We start from the raw sequence: 21,564 nt of genomic DNA, 5'->3' as shown, positions 1-21,564 counted from the left end.
CCTGAATAGACATTTTCCCAAAGAAGACATACAGATGGTTAACAGACATATGAAAAGATGCTCAACATCACTAATCATCAGTGAAATGCAAATTAAAACCACAATGAGCTATCACTTTACACTTTACATCAGAATGGCTAAAATCAGGGTGTCCACATGGCTCAGTCAGTTAAGCCTCTGACTTTGGCTCAGGTCATGATCTCAAGGTTTGTGAGTTCGAGCCCCACATCGGACTCTGTGCCGACAGCTCAGAGCCTGGAGTCTGCTTCAGATTCTGTACCTCCTTCTCTCTCTGCCCCTCCCCTACTCGTGCTCTGTCTCTGTCTCTCAAAAATAAATAAATGTAAAAAAATTTTTAAAAAAGAATGGCTAAAATAAAAAACACAACAAATAAGTGTTGGTGATGATGTGGGGAAAAAGGAACCCTTGTGCACTGGTGGTGGGAATGCAAACTGGTACAGCCACTGTGGGTACAGAGGTTCCTCAAAAAATTAAAAATAGAACTACCATGCAACCCAGGAATTCCACTACTGGGTACTTAACCAAAGAAAATGAAAACTCTAATTTGAAAAGATATATGCAGCCCTCTGTTCACTGCAGAATTATTTACAATAGCCAAATTCTGGAAGCAGCCCAAATGTCCATCAGTGGATAGATGGATAAAGAAGATGTGGTATATATATATACACAATGGAATACTACTTAGCCATAAGCAAGAATGAGATCTTGTCATTTGCAACAACATGGATGGACCAAGAGGGCATAACGCTAAGTGAAATAAGTCTGAGAAAGACAAATGCCATATGATTTCACTCCTATGTGGAATTTAAGGAACAAAATAAAACAAAAGCAAAAAAAAAAAAAAAAAGAGAGAGAGAGAGAGACAGAGAGACCATGAGAAAAACAGTCTCTTAAATGTAGAGAACAAACTGGTGGCTATCAGAGGGCAGGTGGGTGGGTGGGGGATGGGGCAAACAGGTGAAGGGGATTAAGAGTACAACTATACTAAGAAATATATATAAGTGTTGAATCACTATACTGTACACCTGAAACTAATATAACATTGTATGTTAACTATATTTGAATAAAAAATAATTGTTCTTTAAAAAAAATAGGCACTCACTATTTCTACCCATGTAATTGACTCCTGACGCTAACCAGCAGTTCTCCACTCTAATTTCACATTAGAATCATATGGGAAGCTTTTACAATACCAGTGCCTGGGCCCCAACTGCAGAGATTTTGAGTTAATTGGCCTAACATGGGCCTAGGCACCTATATATTTTTTTTTTTTAGTTTTTTTTTTTTTTTTTTGAGAGGGAAAGAGATAGCACAAGTGGGGAGAGGCAGAGAAATGGAGAGAGAATCCCAAGCAGGCTCCACACTGCCAGTGCAGAGCACGACGTGGGGCTCAAACCCACGAACCGTGAGATCGTGACCTGAGCCAAAATCAAGAGTTGGACGCTTCACCTACTGAGCCACCCAGGCACTCCAGTCACCTATATTTTTTAAAAAGTTCCTCAGATAACTCATATGCATGGCTACGATTGAGAAAAACCGATCTAAATGAAATTGTACCTGATAACCAGATCTAGGGTTGGGCTTACAGTGAGTGCAAATAACTCCAGGTGTGGGTAGCTGGACTACTGTCGCTAGAAAATCAGGCAGGCTCTTTAGAGCTTCATCACTCAAGAAACTCCACTTTTGAAGTCTTCAATTATCCTCTTCTCCCCTCCATATGTAGATTCCTGGGATACTCTTCCATTTTCTTTTACCACCTGGCTCAAATTTTCTCTCTAATCCAACTTTTCGTGATCTTGTATAACGTCCAAAACACACTGAGAATTCTTCCAGCAGCCGCCTTCACGTTCCTCAATGTCCGCAACTCCAAAAACATTCCTTTTCATTCCTCCATTGTGACTGACCAGCTCGGGCCATCTTGTAGCTAATCACCTTTAAAAACTGCTCAAAACTCCTATACGAGCTTACAGCTGAAGGACTCCTTTTTAACTTACCATAAAATAGGGGAATGGGAATTTTATTCTTGGCATCCCAACCTGAAATTCTGGATGAATTTTTCACTGAGACTATTATGCATCCTCATGTACATTATAGGCTAAATGTGTTTGGTAAACTGGCCTTGAAATCTAATTTTTCTATAGTGAAGAATGAATTCTCCTTTTAAAACAACCAAACTACAAATGAACTTCTAACAAACAACCTATTCATCTCTTTGAGAATGATCTGCATATTATATTCTGTTCTGTGCCCGATATGACAGCATCATGTGTATGAATATGAGTTATGAGCAAAGGACAGAGACTGAGGATGCACACAATTAGTTTTAGCCTATATATGTAATGTCACAAATTAAAAGTCTCCAGCTAGAAGCATATATCCTGGACATTTCTATGTAAGCAACAGCTGCTCCCAGCCTCTGAAGAGGAATATACTACTGTCACTCATCACTTTTACTCATTTTCTGGAGAAGGAGACAAACCATCCCTATTTTCAACTAAATAATGTTTTGGTTGTCAGTCTTAACATTCAGGGAAATTACGGGACAACCTACCCAACACTGATGAGCACCCACCAACTATTAGCTTAAGATGACGTGGTTCCTTTGTTTCCAGTTGGTTCTCTTTCCTCCCCTTTACTGCTTCCACACATCTTCCATTGGTGAGTTCCTCTTCTCCCTTCTCTAACATTCTGTACTGGTCAATATGTTCCTATCATTGTTCACTTGATGGGAAAATCATGTTCCCCCTCCTTTCCATAATGTACTCCAATATTTCATGAAAGCAAATTAAGGAATAACTGGAACACCCTGAAAGCTTATAGACATATAAACACCTGTTTACAAAAATCTCTGTTCTTTGGCCAGAGACAGAGAAGGAGCAGGGATGAGGGGTTTAAGGGTTAATATATGTAGTTATATTTTTTAACCTTTCATTTTCTCTGGTTACAAATTCAATCAGTGTTCTTATAAATTAAACTAGAATTTTACAGGAAAGTGTAAGGAAGATAATAAAATCACCTGTAATATTACCACTCTGAAGCAACTACCATTATCATTTTGGTATATTTACTTTTGGACTTTTCTCTATGTAGAGAGTGTAGTAACTTGCCTCCATTATTGGACATTTAGGCTGTATCTCTCTCTCTCTTTTTTCTTTTGCTACTATAAATAATGCTTCATTAATGTTCTTTCACATTAATCTTTGAATATTTTCTTTATAATGTTCCCTAAAGTAGAATTATTGGATTAAATTGTTTTTCTGGAAGATTGCATCAATTTATACCTCCACTAGTGATATTCAAGAGTAAACATCTCCATACTCTTGAAGCTCTAATTTTTTTAGTAAACATTTTTGTGGCTGATATAACTTACATTTATATGATTAATAATGAAGTTAAATTTTTGCAAATGCTTATGGGCCTTTAATAATTCTTTTTATTTTTTTTTAATTTGAGTGAGAGAAAGAAAGAGAGGGAGAGAGAGAGAGAGAGAGAGAGAGGAACAGAGAGTGTGGGGGAGGGGCAGAGAGAGAGGGCTCCAGGCTCCACCCTGTCAGCACAGAGTCCCACACAGGGCTCAATCTCACAAACCCTGAGATCATGACCTGAGCTGAAATCAAGAGCTGGATGCTTAACCAACTGAGCCACCCAGGTGCCCCCTGGCCTTTAATAATCCTACTCTCCTCTGAAGAGGAGAAAGTAGGAACAGTAGTGTACTGAGAACCTTGACTCCAGTGGAAAGATCCAACTGGTAAAGGAGTAAAGATTTCAATGGAAAGAAGAGAACAATGTTGAAGGAGTTATGTTTTGTTTGATTTTTTTTAAATGGGATGATTTGAGCTCACCTCCAGGTTGAGGGGAAGAAGTAAGCAGTATCAAAGAGCTTCAGAATTCAAGAATTAGAGTAAATAAGTGACGGAGTAACATTCTATAAGAGTAGAATTGATGGGATCACTGGAAGAAAGAGCCTATCTTTTTCATCCTCCAATCTCTTCACAAAATGTTTCCTTTATTTCCTGGCTTCAGTCATGTAGGAAAGGAGGTAAGTGTGGGTAGAGATGCTTGCTTGCAGTCACAGGAGGGAAGAGCTGGAAGAACTCAAGCTTCATAGCCTTAGATTTCTCTGTGAAATAGGAGGCAAGATTGTTGCTGAGACAGAAAAGGGTAGTAGAAAGGGGATTTGAGAAAAGTGGTGAAGACTTAGACGGACTGCAGAGTAGTGGCAAGAGGTGATCTGAAATTAAAGGCCATAAATCTCTAGAGGCCACTAACCCATAATTATACTCTTTTCTTTAGCAGAGCTATGTAGACTCTGCGAAGGAGCTACAACTGAAAACAGATGGTTGGGGGATTTTCTGGGGAATTCAACATAAGGAAAACAAATCTAGAACCCAGAGGATACTGGCAAAAATGACAAAATGATCACCAAAGAGTACAGGATGGATGGGGAAGAAAGTAAAACAATGAGAGGCATCATAGACGGGGAAGAAAAGGAAGGGGCCAAGACATGGAGGCTGGAGAAACCAGTTGTGGGCTGGGCTGGCCACATGGTCACTAAAATCACCCATGAGGAGGACAAGAATTCGAGTGGAAGACTAAAATCCTCAGTAAATGAAAGGCATTACCAGGAGCTAATAGATCACAGCAATGATGAAAGGCAGTAAGTGGCTGAATAAGATGGCAACCTCAAAAGGGCAGTTCTTACCTGAGCAAAGAAAGCTAAAACTCTGAAAAAGGTAATGAAGAGTTATTACTGACACTGTGTCTAGGTATGAGGAAAAAGTGCAGTTGCATGGACAGACCTTGGGAGAGAGACAAATCTCAAAGCCAGGAAACGAAGTAAACATTTTGTGAAGAGATTGGAGGATGGGGGGGGGGGGGGGGAGAAGAAAACCCCACAACTTACAATGAAATGAGAACTGCCTAGTAAGAAAGAATCGTAACTAATAAGTTACAGAGGGAATCTAGGGGGAAGAGAGAGGAGCTTCGTAGGGTGGTTAAGCACAATTAGAGGGGGCGATTTCTGCAAAGCACACTTTGCTGAAAATTTAATCTAATACCTATCAATTTTCCCATAACAAGAAAAACATTCAAAAAGATATGTCTCAGATGGGTCATTAACATTACTATTTACTACTATTTACTAGGAGGAAGAAATCAACCCTTACCAGCACATGAATTAATACCCAGGGTAGACAAATAGAAAGCTGTATGATTGGTGCCAGTGCTCTCTTATTTTTCTGTTCACAATATTCAAACAAAAAGGCTTTTCTTTTATAAAAAGTACGTGTATAAAAGATTGCTCAATTAAGTTGAATTATGCAGGCAGATTTAGATCCATTAATCATTAATTTCTTAATCTGATTCCAAAGGCCATTTGCGATAACGCTGAAACATGGGGCCACCTCATAACATGGTGTAACGTGGGCAATACTAACAGAACTTGGTGGAATAGGCAAGCGGGAGCTAAACTCTAGCTCACACTTTCTTCACTTCCAGGCCTGTGTGTTTGCTTTGACTCAGAAAAGTCATTCAGCTGCATTGTGGGGGAAAGGTAGAAGGAGGGGAATTTTTCTAATTCATTGCCCCAAGGACGGCACCATTTTCTAATGGACACAAAGGCATGGCATAAAATAGTAGAGGCCCTTCCAAATAATTCAGATGTACTGTCAAAGTCTTCAGGCATTTTTTTTTTTTTTTTAAATAGGCCTCATGCCCAGCACAGAACGCAATGTGGGGCCTGAACTCATAACCCTGAGATCAAGACCTGAGCTGAGATCAAGAATCAGATGCTGGGGCGCCTGGGTGGCTCAGTCGGTTAAGCTTCCGACTTCGGCTCAGGTCATGATCTCACAGTCCGTGAGTTCGAGCCCCGCGTCGGGCTCTGTGCTGACAGCTCAGAGCCTGGAGCCTGTTTCAGATTCTGTGTCTCTCTCTCTCTCTGCCCCTCCCCTGTTCATGCTCTGTCTCTGTCTCAGAAATCAATAAACGTTAAAAAAAAAAAATTAAAAAAAAAAAAATCAGATGCTTAGCCAACTGAGCCATCCAGGTGCCTCTTAAGGCATTTTTAAAAATAATAACTTGTTAACTTATTAAATAATGTTTTCTGAGTTAATTTGACCAGAGTAAATGTTAAAATTTTCCCAAAGATATGAAAAAATCATATTATTGGTTCACTTAGTCTGAGTCACTAAAATTAATAATTCCATTTACAGCTCAGTCACATTCAAAAATATTCCCATCATATTTTTATAATATCACATGTGAAGAAAGTTTTCTCAACAAAATCTCAAAGTAAAAATCATAAAAAAGACTGACATGATACTAATAAATTTTTTTTAATTTCTGTAAAGAAAAAAAGTCTTAAACATCAATTGGGAAAAATATTTGACACATTATGACTTTTTATCAGCAGCATCACTGATGTGTTTTTCTAGGCACTTTAACTATATATTATTTTATTTAGTTCTCACAATATTAAGGTAGGTATAATAAGTGTTCTTGTTCTACAAATGAAAGCTCAGAGAGATTACATGATTGCCCCAAAACACACAGCGCTTAAGAGATAAAGCCAAGATCCAAATGACAGTCTGTCTCATGTAAGCTCTGCTCTTACTCCTAGCCTCAAAAAATAATAATAACAGGGGCATATGGCTCGCTCTGTCAGTGGAGCATGTGACTGACTCTTGATCTTGGGGTTGTGAGTTTGAGCCCCATGTTGAGTGTAGAGATCACTTAAAAATAAAATCTTTAAAATAATAATAATAATAACAATAATAAATATTAACAAAGGAAGTATAAATGATCAGTAACACAGAAGAAAAATGTTCAATATCTCTATTAAAAATGCAAATTAAAACAATGAGAAACTACTTTTCACCTATCAGACTGGTAAAGAAAATAAGAGAATAATAATACTCAGAGTAGGTCAGTGTCCAGGAAAAAAAAATACTATATACAACTGAGGAGAGTATAAACAGGTACAATTTTTCTGGAAGGCGATTTCACACACACACAAAAAAAAACCTTCAAAAGTCTTAAAAATGTGCAGCAGTCTTTACTTCCATTCATTTTATTTTTATTTATTCACATTGCCAAATTTTTCCTTTATTTCCCTTTGTTCACTGCCCTCTATTTTCAAACTATATTCTTTATTGCATCAAACTAACGATCGCTGAATGCTTTTAAAATGAGATACTGATGTTGTATTGTAATCCTTTCATCCATTAACTCTACAATAGCCTTACATAAATAAATCCAAAAGTTGAAATAATGAAATAAGACTGAGAAATATCAGAAAATATAGTCTATATTAAAAGTACATACATCTGGGGGCACCTGGTGGCCCAGTTGGTTAAGCAGCCTACTTCAGCTTAGGTCATGATCTTATGGTTCTTGAGTTCAAGCCCTGCATCTGGCTCTATGCTGACAGCTCAGATCCTGGAGTCTGCTTTGGATTCTGTGACTCTCCCTGCCCCTCCCCCGCTCACTCTCGGTTTCTCAAAAAATAAAAGTTAAAAAAAAAAAGTATATATATCTGCGTAACAGATAATTCTATGCCTTTACTTACAACAAAACTGACATGAAAGATCTTTGTCACATTAATCTTTGTGAACTAGAAAAACAAAGTGAAATCCTCTCATGCCTTGAACTGCTCTAACATGTAGTTAATTTAGCTAAGTATCTGAAAATGGATAATGACATTGAAAAAGTGGTGGCACTTATACCCCGATTTGATCAAAGATAGTAATATATCTTTAAATTTTGCCTTCCATCTATTTAATTCTAAAGTACGCTTAAAGCAAAAGTCAAGAATTATAAGCCATAACATGAAAAATTTCAACTATAACATGAAAAAAAACCCCATCTCAGCACATTTAACCAAGTATTGTATTTACCATGCTCCTCCTCAATACTGGATATTTGTTGCATAGAAAGGATGCTTATCAAGTATTTGTTGAAGTGCATATTTTTAACTGAATGATACCTAACAAATTCCCTTGTTTGCCTCTAAGAGGAAATTCTTAGCAAATGAGTTATAAACTAAAATCATACCTAAAAAAGTTTAGCATGTAAAAGAGAAAAGAAAAGTCCACCATTAACGAAAGCACACCCAAAGATCTCAGAATCACACAAGTTCTATTTACCAACTGCCATGCCTCAAGAATAAATTTACAATGGTGCATCTTCTGCCTTGAATCCTTTTTGACATTCAAAGTGTGAATAAATGATCTATATATAAAGTAACTCAAATAGTTTGCTGTCTTGAATCAATTCTGAAAGAATACCTAAAAAAGTACTATAGCAAAATGAAAAATAGATCCAAGATCAGGACACAAGAAACAATGATGAGTAGATAAAGATGTAAAATTGCATAATTAAATCTAGGTAGTAATTAATAATGCAGCTTTAACACAATGGCTTCTTGAGATATGATTTTTAAGGAAGTAGATAGAGGCATAATGAGAAGTGTCTTAAAAATTCCAGATTGAAGTCAGCCCATGGGCGTAGGCATCAGAAACAAATTAAAAGTACTAAAGTTCTTATACTAGGAGAAGCAGAAAGAAGTTATACATTTTAATTAATTCCCAACATTAACAGAAAAATACAAGGTCAAATATGTTCCTTAAAATTAAATTGTAGACGTAAATAGAAATAGTATGTTTAATTATAACCAGAAGTTTTCTTTTTTAAATGATAAAAATTTACTCAATCTAACCAAAGGAAAAACAGGAAAGAAGAGGAGAGAAAGGACAAGCATAATACAGAGAAAACAAGATGGCAGGAACAATACCAAAGATGCCAGTTTTCATAATAAATGTAAGCAAACGTAAGCAATAAAAGATTGATTCATTTGGCACGAGCTTAGTAAACATTTATTCAGTCATCACTTGTGACTTAGTGCTGGAATTAAACAGAGCTCTGTCTCTAGAGAGTTCACAATATAAAAGTTAAAGTTATTTTGTTCCATTTTGTGAGGTTTCAAAATAGGAAATAATTAAAATAACATATTCCTTTTCCTAAATTCATATACATGGCATTTCTAGAAAACTGTTCTGTAAGATATCTAAGGATTAGCATAGGTTTCTGGCAGAAATCAATGCAAGTCTTCATAAAAATGGTATGCCAATGATGATGGAAATTCAGAAGCAATGCAACTGCATGTGCGGCCGGCGGGGGGGGGGGGGGGGGGGGCGCGGGCAGGGAGGGTGATTCCCTCAAGTAGATACAATCAGAAAAAATTATCCAATTTTTAAAGGGGCTTAATACCAGTTGATATAATTTGCAACATATTTTTGCTTTGGTCTTATCCATCGTCCTCCTCCCACCAAACAAACCTCGTATCACTATGCTTTCAAAGACAGATTGTGTTTGTTTAACATGAATGGTATCTTTAGGCAAAACAGACTTTCTTCCATTTGCCATTTCATGTAGTATTTACACATAACCTCAGTGAAGGAGAAAAATGAGGGATTAAAAAGACTTCCTCTAGGTAAATATGACAGAGACTGAATATACATCATTATCTCTGGATAAAAAAAGACAGAACAACTAGAATCAATGGGCAAAACTCCAACATTAATAGTTGTACTTGTCACCACGTATATACATAGAAAACATTTATAGTTAAATTTACTAAAATGGCCTATTTCCAAATGATGAAGATCTGCCTAGTTGTAAAGATAAATTTTAAAAATTATGTGCTGACTGAACTGCCTAATTGAAAACAATAAGCTTAGCTCTTTTATGCTGAACCTAATAAATATTAACACTTCAATGAATGTATTTAATAACAGCACACAAGCTATATTTCAGCTAAAATTTGTTTTTAATTTATGCTGTTTTGGCTAAAAAGCAGGCACAATCTGATAAGGTAAAACACAACTTCAAGTGGCTTATAAATGATATATTTTGCCTGTAATATTTTACTAGTTATAAATTTCAAGAGTAGAAACTTAAAGATATCGGTCATTAAAAACAGAATGTGAAAATATTTTAATCTTTTTCTGTCATTAATCACGTCATTTTTACCACATTGCCCTGCTAAGTTATTTCACACAGATTAAAACATTTCCTAAACCACAGCTCTCCCATTTCTGTTCATCCTATATAAAATCAACTTATTGACTCTTAGTGAGAAATGCAGATAACAAGAGAAGCGTTCGTCTTTCTATTCCATAGACCAATGACTTGTGTGGTGATATATCATATCTAGCAAAATTCATATGAATTGGGAAAAACGCTTTTTGAAAAATTATGCCAAAAGAGAAAGATTATTAAATCTAGCAGTAAGGAGAATAAAGTAGGAAAGTAAGTTCTTACCAATCATTTTATAAAAGTAAGACATGGTATCTCCTAGATTTCTAATAAAAAAATTTGAAGTACTTTCAAAGAATATAAAAGATTGCTTTCTTATGAACTGGTTACAAGATAGAGATGACAATCGAATTACTTTTTAAACTGGGGAATTTCTAAAACGCAATTTAAAAAATAATTGCTAAAACATGATACACTTCAAATTTCTACAAAATGAATCAGAGTATTTTGAAAAACCGTAAAAGATCTTTTTTTTAAAAAAACTGGTTACAAAATAGAGATCAGAATTAACTACACATAAGAATTTAATTAAGCCGTCTTTAAACATTCCCCTCAAATCTAAAGAGTCACGTTTATTAAGTAATAAAGTTGGTTACAATTGAGCTGCATATCTTCACATTTAAAATAATCTTACTAACAATGCATCTTTGTTCATTTATATAATGTTCCATTTTAGGAAAAAATATTGTCACCTGTACTACCAAGAAGTTTACAAATACTAAAATAATGTAAAAATAACCAGCTGTTGAATCAAGAGTTAAAAAATCAGCTGCATAATTAAACTGACACTGGGATCTGTGATAATTTTTTCTTTTGGTATGTGTTAGGCACACAAGCACAAAATAATCAAAAGCCCCCTCTGACCTTGTTAACTGCAAAATAAATACCAGCAGAGAGGCGACTGTCTTTCATGCTAATCCCAATCATGTGTGAATACCCTAACAGTAGTAAATTTCTATGCTGAGAGTTATCTCTGTTAGAAACTAAATTATTCTACAATAATTTACAAATAGTTTGCTCAAGGCAAAGCTTTACCTTAGTGCGCAATCAACAAACATTTGTGGAACTGAACACAGTTTCATTAAACTTCCAAATTGATAAAATGGCAATATTTTGACATTAATATTTCCCTTTTTATTTATTGTTCATTCATAAAATTTTGTATCATTTTAGCAAAACATCATAATGTTTTGTCTATATCTGACATGGCTATATTTGCCAGTTTACAAAAATGCATTCTAGTTTTACACAGAAAAACTTTTGGAAAAAAATTATATTTTGTCATAAATGAATCTAACATAATTTTTAATCTAGATTTTGGGGGGTTATTTTTTATTTTTCACATGTGAACATATATACTGGGAACTACAGGCAATTTTAAGCGCTAGTTATGCAGTATTCTTCAACGATCTCCCCAAAAAAATCTAAAATACGATAGGCTACAAAAATAAATGTATTGGTGCACTGCTTAGAATTTTAAACCAACAAATTTCCAAATAAATAAATCAGCAAAAGCCACATATCTAGGCATTATTTTAAGGAATACTGATAATTAAAAAGTAGGTCATGATAAAAAGTATAAGTATGACTTAAAAGGCAAATTATGTACAAGATTAATATAAAGCAAACCACAAAATACAATAAATTTAAATAAATTCCTATAAGGATAGCTCTAAGGCATTACATTTGAGTTTCAGTGCTACTTTCATTCATACGGTAAAAGTGGAGTTTATTGACTATTAGCATACAGCAACACAAAGGAAAAACTGAATTAATTTTAATACAGCATAGAAATAAATTTAAATCTAAAATGTTAGAATAATATCCCAAACTCTGGGGAGGCTGAGGCTTATCATTTTTGATAGGAAAAATACTGATAGGCTATATAATTTCAGTCTTCACATTACTGTTTTGTGCTGCTATGCTCTGCCACAACATATCTCCATTGTTATTGAATTTTATTGTCCTTCACATCTCTCACCTTCTACATGATGGTCTTCTATCCATGATGTAAATGATTTGGATGACAAGGTAATTTATAGACACACTTTTTGAAGAAAAATGCAATTTAGTAAGTATTCTATATTATTTTGGAAATGGCAAAAATACATTTCTTTGCAAAACTCAACATCATCCCACTTATCAATCATTCACTCATCACTTATTCAGTGAACATTACCACATGTTATTGTGTGAAAATATGATGTCGACTAAATATGCCTTTAATATATATCAATATGTCCTGAATTTCAACAAAAACAAAAAAAGTACAACTAGAATAGAAGATTACTAATTCCAACATCGAATATCACGTAAGGCATCTGGCCACTTAAGTTCTTAATTAAGAAACAGTACTGGAATCTCCAAAACATATATATTGAAAATCACTAAAAGACCCATGATAATCAAGCAAAAATTTACTTTAATTTTTATCTTTGATTATCTTTGATTTATCTTTGATTCCTATCCAGGGAATTAATGAAAAATCGAAAGAACCTCTTGTAAAATGTTCTTTCCTATAGCATAGCTCTAGAATACAAAAGATAGAACCAAAAAATTGCTGAGACATAAAAAAAGAACTAAATGTCACTGGCATTTTAAACTATTTTTATCAGAACATTTTGACATAATAAGCAAATAATTGATAGTTTGCTTACTGCGTTTGTACTTGTTCTCTAAACAAAATATTTTCATACTGCAGCAAAATGTTAAAAATCTTAAGCCTGGGGGCGCCTGGGTGGCGCAGTCGGTTAAGCGTCCGACTTCAGCCAGGTCACGATCTCGCGGTCCGTGAGTTCGAGCCCCGCGTCAGGCTCTGGGCTGATGGCTCAGAGCCTGGAGCCTGTTTCAGATTCTGTGTCTCCCTCTCTCTCTGCCCCTCCCCCGTTCATGCTCTGTCTCTCTCTGTCCCAAAAATAAATAAAAAACGTTGAAAAAAAAAAAAAAATTTAAAAATCTTAAGCCTGCAACCAAGTAATGTGTTCAAAACAAAATTTCTACCCTTCGTAGTTAAATGGGTCTTATTTCTGCCCAGGAATGAGCAAGATATGTCAATTAACATGAATGGACAAATAACCCATGTGCTATCTCTCCAGAAGGTAACAACGACTACCAATTCATTCCACTTGATGGATATCTACCGATCTAAGGTAAGCATTTCACTTCCTATAGCAACTACAGTCAACTATATTAATTGAATTATCTTAATTTTGAACTGTATTAAAAATAAGGTGCTGTCCAAAACAAAATTATTATCAATTCTCTAGAGACTGTTAATTCTTCATCAATCATTTCTTTACAACAAATCCTGTATGAGTGTCTTTTTCCACAGGTGATTTAATGTTGTGGGGACAATCTGCTTTTAGAAATTAAAACTCAACATCACCTTTAAAACCTGTTTCTCAACAGATTCCTGCATGAACTTTTTGGGGGAGAAAATTTCTACAACCATGTGTGACTGTATGGACAAATATGTCATGTGTATGAGTAAGAACGGTCATGTGTATGAATAAGAAGTCATATCAGTAAAAATTCATAAATATTTTTTCATCACGTCGACCCATATTCTAGGGGTTTTACTGCATAATGGTTAAGACTGTGGGTTCTGTGATTAGGCTACTTAGGATCAAATCTCAGTTCTGTCATGTACTAGCTATGTAACTTTGGGCAAAATACCCAAGCTCTCTGTGCCTTACTCTACTCAATTTATAAAATGGGAGTAATAGTGCATGATTTGTACAAATTCAATGAATTAGTCAACATAAAGCACTTGGTACAGTGCCTGTCACATAGTAAGCATAAAATCAGTGTTGGCGATTGTTACTATTATCTGTAGAGTGAAGTCCAAATTCTTTAACCTGTGGTCTCTAATAGACGCCCAAATGTACCATTACTTCCCAACAAAAGTCCTCTACTTACTGTTCCTCAAATACTTTTTGCACTTTGCCTCTGTGCCTGACTTTAAGTGGCTCTCTATTTAAAAACCATCTCTTTTATCTCTATCCAAATTTGACCTCTGAAGATCTAAATTGTACCTCCAACAAGGAACCCGCCTAATCAGTCACTGTAGCCTACAGTAATTTCCCTTCTAAATTCCAGTAGGACTCCATTACTGGAAACTGCACCTACAGGTATTTTTGTGTATATGTGTATGCATGTATCTCATCTCTTCAATTACATGACAAGCTCCATGAGGGCAAAAACTGTGTCACACTCCTATATCCTCCACCACGTCTTAGAGTAAGTGTTCTACATGCACAATGCATTACACTGACTGATCATGAAGCGTCAAAGTAAAAATGTCTACATACTGCCTCAGTGCATTAACAACAGTATTCTGGGCCTGAGAATTTCAGAAACAGAGATAGCTCAGGAAACCTAACTGCATGAAGGGTAGCCTGACTTAGACCAAAATATGCATCCCAACTTAATACTACACAGCAGTAACTGCTGGTACTTACAAATAACATGATTAAATCTCAAAAACATTATATAGAGTAAAAGATACCACGCACAAGAGAGTACACACTGTATGATTTTATTGTATATGAAGTTCAAGAACAGACTAATCTCATCAATGGTGACTAAAGTCAGAACAATGGTTGCCTCTGAGAAGTGGGAGTTGACTGAAGGAAAATATGAGGGAACATTCTAGGTAATAGAAATGTTCTATATCTTGATCTATATATTGACCTTGTTCTGCATCTTAATTTTAGTATGCTGACGTGGTATGTTAAACCATTAAAATTTTAATACGTGCTTCAATAGCTAAGAAAAATTTAAACTATAAATTTTAAGTTCTAAAGTTTCCACACATGGTCTCCTGCTCCAAGAACTTGGAAACAAAGTCTCAGGTAATGGACTTGTAGTATGTTTTCCAAGCCCAAAGGCAAAGCTGTCTTTCATAAGGATGGATGGGTAGATGGATGGATGAAGGTGAAGTCAATGAATGTTAAGTTAAATCAAGTCTCACTGGCCAGGACGACCCCTATTTTGAGATAGATAATTCATGTTAACTTAAACTCACCAAAGCTAAATATTTCAATCTGTTTATTTCCCTTTTTTTCTTATTTTGTGCTCAACAGAGCAACTTTTTAGTTATGATCTGACTACCCATGTAGGTGCCTGCCTTTAGGGTGCTAATATGCTATGGTAAGGAAATTTCAGTCCCAATATGTACTGATTTAGTTCGGTCAATTGATAAAGTGAGTTCTTACTGTGAGTTTTGTGAGTCACATAGCCTCACTAAGAGAAAGAAGACGCTGATCATGCACATGTAAGTATTCTGAGGCATGGGAAAATTGTATTTATCATCATACACAAATACATTGGCATTCTAGCTTAATCCATTAGTATTGTGGGCTTGTCAATATGAGTCCATCCCTAAAAGATACTAAAACATCTAAGTTTCTGGGCCTGGAAGTTTAAGACTAGATACTAGAACACAGAAAATTCACCAAGGCAATTAATGTTATCTTTTGAGGCCTCTTGGGAAACTGCCAGCAACCTTTCAATGGCCTACTAAAAGCCACATTGAAACCATATATAAATCTGTATTACACTTTATATTTTCAAGGCATGTTTATAATCATATTATGTTTAATTTGAGAAAAATACATTTTATAATGTATAACAGTTGCTAAATCGGGGCACCTGGGTGGCTCAACTGGTTAAGCATCCAACTCTTGATTTCAACTCAGGTCATGATCTCACATTTCATGAGCTGGAGTCCTGCATTGGGCTCTGCACTGACAGCATGGAGCCTGCTGGGGATTCTCTCTCTCCCTCTCTCTCTCTGCCCCTCCCCTGCTCACACACACACATGCATGCTCTCTCTCTCAAAATAAATAAACTTAAAAAACAAACAAACAAATAACTAACCCATGATCTAATAAAAAGGACACAGTCCTTGTAAGTTGGAGATCTGAAGTCCAATCCCAGATTGGCCATTTACTGGCCACGTGGCCTTAAACAAGTCATTTAACCTTTCTGTACTTCAACTCCTACACTGGTAAAAAAATATCCCTGTGTATCTTGCTAACTTTTGAGTCTCAAACTTGGTACGATTTATCAAAGTACCATTTAAATGGCAAAGCATTATACAAATATTTTCATTATCATATACTATTAATACTACATCCAAAGTTAGGTTACTGTAATGTGATTATAAAGAAGGAATTGGATTCAATTTAGAAATATAATATTTCCAACTCTATAAACATTTTACCAAAGAATTGATCCAAGTACAGGATGTGCTAATGTAGTAGATTCCATTATAGGCTCCTATTCTTTTCCCCTTCCCATCTCTATACCTTTTGCCATGTGACGCAGCAGTTCTTCCCACCAGAAGGAAGAGAGAATACTTACATCTGCATGATTAGTGAGGAGGAAGGGCAGAATTCTTTCCCCTTCCTTCGCTTTCAGCTTGGACATGTGACTTGCTTGGCCAATAAGATGTTGGCAGGTCTGATGCAAACAAAGGCTTGAAATGTGCTCGCATAGTGAAGTCTGCCCTCTTCTCTTTTATCATCAATGACAATACCCGTGGAGCAGGCCTGGACCCAACCTGTGACCAACCTATGTCAGCCAACTCCCAACCAATCCACAGACATATGAGCAAGAATATATTATTGTTGTTTTAAGTCACTGCTTTTTAAAGTGACTTCTTAAAGTCACAATAATGTATGATTGTGACAATTGACAAGTGATAGGCTTGGTGATTATACAGAACACAGTATACTATATTTCTATGATCCCTCATTTAAAGGATCATCTTTGGGTTAGACAATATAATCCCTAGCCATTAATTTTATCATTTATCCAACAATAATCAATGAGCACCAACTCTCTGCCAGGAAGTATTCTAGGCACTGGGCTAATCAGGGTTTGTAACTTTAGCTGCCATAATAAACAATGGCAAAATCTCAGTGGCTTATTACAATAAAAGTTTATTTCCTTCTGCATAAAGGCCACTGAAGATGCTCTGAGGTGAAGGGCTCTCCTGAGTGAATCTCTTCCAAGCATGACTCCGGGATACAGACTCCTTCCATACTGTGATGCCATCATGTTCAACATGTACCTCTGACATAACTTCAGAAGAGAGAGGTGGATCTACTACAAAGCTGTCATCATCAAGACAGCATGGTATTGGCATAAAAACAGACACATAGACCAATGGAATAGAATAGAAACCCCAGAACTAGACCCACAAACGTATGGCCAACTCATCTTTGACAAAGCAGGAAAGAACATCCAATGGAAAAAAGACAGTCTCTTTAACAAATGGTGCTGGGAGAACTGGACAGCAACATGCAGAAGGTTGAAACTAGACCACTTTCTCACACCATTCACAAAAATAAACTCAAAATGGATAAAGGACCTGAATGTGAGACAGGAAACCATCAAAGCCTTAGAGGAGAAAGCAGGAAAAGACCTCTCTGACCTCAGCCGTAGCAATCTCTTACTCGGCACATCCCCAAAGGCAAGGGAATTAAAAGCAAAAGTGAATTACTGGGACCTTATGAAGATAAAAAGCTTCTGCACAGCAAAGGAAACAACCAACAAAACTAAAAGGCAACCAACGGAATGGGAAAAGATATTTGCAAATGACACATCGGACAAAGGGCTAGTATCCAAAATCTATAAAGAGCTCATCAAACTCCACACCCGAAAAACAAATAACCCAGTGAAGAAATGGGCAGAAAACATGAATAGACACTTCTCTAAAGAAGACATCCGGATGGCCAACAGGCACATGAAAAGATGTTCAACGTCGCTCCTTATCAGGGAAATACAAATCAAAACCACACTCAGATACCACCTCACGCCAGTCAGAGTGGCCAAAATGAAGAAATCAGGAGACTATAGATGCTGGAGAGGATGTGGAGAAACAGGAACCCTCTTGCACTGTTGGTGGGAATGCAAATTGGTGCAGCCGCTCTGGAAAGCAGTGTGGAGGTTCCTCAGAAAATTAAAAATAGACCTACCCTATGACCCAGCAATAGCACTGCTAGGAATTTATCCAAGGGATACAGGAGTACTGATGCATAGGGGCACCTGTACCCCAATGTTTATAGCGGCACTCTCAACAATAGCCAAATTATGGAAAGAGCCTAAATGTCCATCAACTGATGAATGGATAAAGAAATTGTGGTTTATATACACAATGGAATACTACGTGGCAATGAGAAAAAATGAAATATGGCCTTTTGTAGCAACATGGATGGAACTGGAGAGTGTGATGCTAAGTGAAATAAGCCATACAGAGAAAGACAGATACCATATGGTTTCACTCTTATGTGGATCCTGAGAAACATAACAGAAACCCATGGGGGAGGGGAAGGAAAAAAAAAAAAAAAAAAAAAAAAAGAGGTTAGAGTGGGAGAGAGCCAAAGCATTAGAGACTGTTAAAAACTGAGAACAAACTGAGGGTTGATGGGGGGTGGGAGGGAGGGCAGGGTGGGAGGGAGGGCAGGGTGGGTGATGGGTATTGAGGAGGGCACCTTTTGGGATGAGCACTGGGTGTTGTATGGAAACCAATTTGACAGTAAATTTCATATATTAAAAAATAAAATTAAAAAAAAAATAAATAAATAAATGAAAGATTTAGATTAAAAAAAAAAAAAAAAAAAAAAAAAAAGAAGAGAGAGGTGGAGTATACTGGATACTTAATCCCCTAACCCAGAAATGACACATACTCCACCGGAGAATTAGTCACATGCCCCCACATTGGTGGAGAGGGATGGGAAATTGCCATCTCTCACTGCGTAGCCACTTCCCCGTGACTCTGAAAGGGGAGAGTAAATCTTTGGTAGTTAGTTAAGCATTTCTATTGCAAGTGAAGAACAGAACTCCCAACCTCACGGAATTTTTGTTTATGAACTAATTATTTATACCAGATACCAAGGCTATAAAGGTGAATAAGACACGGTTCTTTCTTCAAAACACTCACAGACTTAGAGAGAAAGAAAAGATTCACACAAATAAGTATAGCAGAGCATAAATGCTGTAATAAATCCAAGTATAAGATCCAGTGTTTGCCCACAGGAAGGAATGATTAACTGCTGGGGAGGTGTAAAAGATGGCTAGATTTAATTGAGGGGGCAATGTTTGGGCTGAACCTTAAAACCTAAAGGCTTGGAGCCACTTTCCTTACAAAGCTATAGGATGATGTTGAGGGCAAAAAGGAAGGGGAAAGCATCAGTGTTTACAGGTAGTATAACAACTTCTTGCTTCACATATGAATTTGGAATAGCATAAGTTTCCTTTTTGGAGGAGCCTTCATTTCTTTGGGCACTGCTTTGGAATAACGTTCTCTACAGGAAGGCAAGTACAATACATGACCCAAGCAAGGTGGCTAATGCCGGAAAACACATAGTACCTGAAGCTGAAAACACAGGGATGGTGATATCTAAAGAGGTAGAATTCAGGTTAAAATATATATTTTTTTCAGGTTAAAAAAATATATATATATATATATTTTTTTTTTTTTGACAGAGTATCTCTCTTCTCAAAGTCCTTATCAGATAAAAGAGAAACCAAATAAATAATGATATAAATCATGACTCAGACTGATCTAATAAATTTACATGAAATCCTTTATATTTCAGAGAATATAGTTTTTGTATCACCCACAGAAGAGTTATAAAAATTAAATATATATTAGGCCAAAACTACAACTTTAATAAGTACCAGATAATAGACTTACTAAAAAATAGTAAGACTACATTCTCTGACCACCAAGCAATGAAACTGAAAATTACAAACAAAAGTAGAAAATAGTACATATGGAAAGGTAAAACACTTTCCTAAATAATCATTGTGTCCAAAAGAAAGTCAAAACTGCAACTATTTACAATACAATATAAAAAATATCTGGGACCCGGCTAAAGCTTCAATGAAGGAAATTTGTAGCTTTAAATACTCTAGTTCTAAATTAGAAGAAAAGAAAAAAAATTAAGTATGTAACATAATGGTATATATGAAATCCAAGAAAGCCAACAGAAAATTATTAGACATAAGGAGAGTCTTCATTTAGATCTATCTGATGCAAAACCTCTGCACTTAGCTGCTATGCCTTGCTGCTCCCTGGTGTGTAAATCACTTTATAAAAGGCGATGAAAGGCTAGGTGCCCTCTACTTGCTTCTACACAATCCAGTGAGACTGTTCTAAAGAAGATGGCCTGATTTTTCAGGCCAACCCTGATTAGGATGCAGTAAAAGAACACATCAAAAGTTCAATAAAAGTGAAGAAGAGAACAGTATTCCCAAACATTTGTCATTGTTCTCTTGTAAATTACTCTCTTTTAATGACAATCAAATGTGAAAAGTCACTCCTTATTAAAAGCTATAGAGAAATTACACACTAACCAGTAGTATTATTAGGCTGGTTTCTTACAAGTCAAAGTAGAAACCAAAGTGATACCGTTTGAATAAATTAAAGAAAGATAAATATGTCAAAACCTAAAATAGATTAGCTTATCTTTAAACATCAAGAGTTCTTTAATTCACCATCTGGATCTAAATTTAACCTTGTTAGCCCTTTTTAGCTAAATATGCAGAGAAATCCATGTGAATCTGTAAAACGGCCCAACTAGCTGTAAGATTCTGGAAAATGAATTGTATCCACCCTGTTCACAGCCATAACCTCAGCATCTGGGTATGGCATACAGCATGCGTGATAAATGTAGACTGAACGAATGAACAGATGAGTAGACAATATTTTTCCTATTTCTATTAATGAACGATGCCCAACAATAGAGATTTACATTGTATTTCCTTGCTCTTCGTTTGTCACAAGCCATTCAAAAATAAGAAACTGAAAATGACAACATTGATTTGAAGCAACTGAAAAGTATTACCAATATAATGTCACATAGATAAGATCTGAAAATGTTTCCTTTATTAATATTTCTTAAGAAAGCCTCACTGTGTTAGGCAGACTGTCTCATTTGTCGCAAGCTTTCAACACCCTAAGTTCTACACCATTCAGATTCCTCATTTCCCTTCAACCTAGTGACCACCATTAGCAGCCCACTGTATTTTTCACTGCCCTTATGTTTTTGCCTCAAGCTTTAACTGATTATATTCTTTGATTTCCTTACCCTGGCGTAGAGTCCCTTTTAACTACAGATCTTAAAAGCGACACTAGCTGCTTTTTGTTCCTTGGGTTTTTTTTTCCCCCTTCAGGATAATTATATTCCGTTGTGCCTTTTATTATCGTGTCTTTTAGGATCTCCTAACCTTGTACACTCTTGGGCTTTATTTAATAGTAAGCTCCCTCCTCTACTCTCCACGCTAAACCATGCTCATTAGGTTTCTTAATCCTCCATAATTTGCTTTCATGAAATCTTATACCTTTGAGTTGCTGTGTTCTGCGAGCCCATATCTTTAGTATAGCTATTCCAAGCAGCCGAGAATCAACAAGCACCAAACATAAGCTTATTCACT

At 36.1% G+C, this 21,564-nt stretch overlaps 1 protein-coding gene across 3 annotated transcripts in view; it reads right to left on the bottom strand.

Moving 5' to 3' along the window:
- The window catches only part of MSRB3 (methionine sulfoxide reductase B3), a 174,926-nt gene that overhangs the window by 65,923 nt on the left and 87,439 nt on the right, over positions 1–21,564 (bottom strand). The gene's annotated exons all lie outside the window — the stretch shown is intronic.

This window comes from Panthera onca, chromosome B4 (assembly GCF_046562875.1).
Source record: "Panthera onca isolate mPanOnc1 chromosome B4, mPanOnc1 haplotype 2, whole genome shotgun sequence".
In the NCBI taxonomy this organism is placed as follows: domain Eukaryota; kingdom Metazoa; phylum Chordata; class Mammalia; order Carnivora; family Felidae; genus Panthera; species Panthera onca.
The sequence above is the reverse complement of the archived record's forward strand: the minus strand, read 5'-3'. Positions and strand labels throughout refer to the sequence as shown.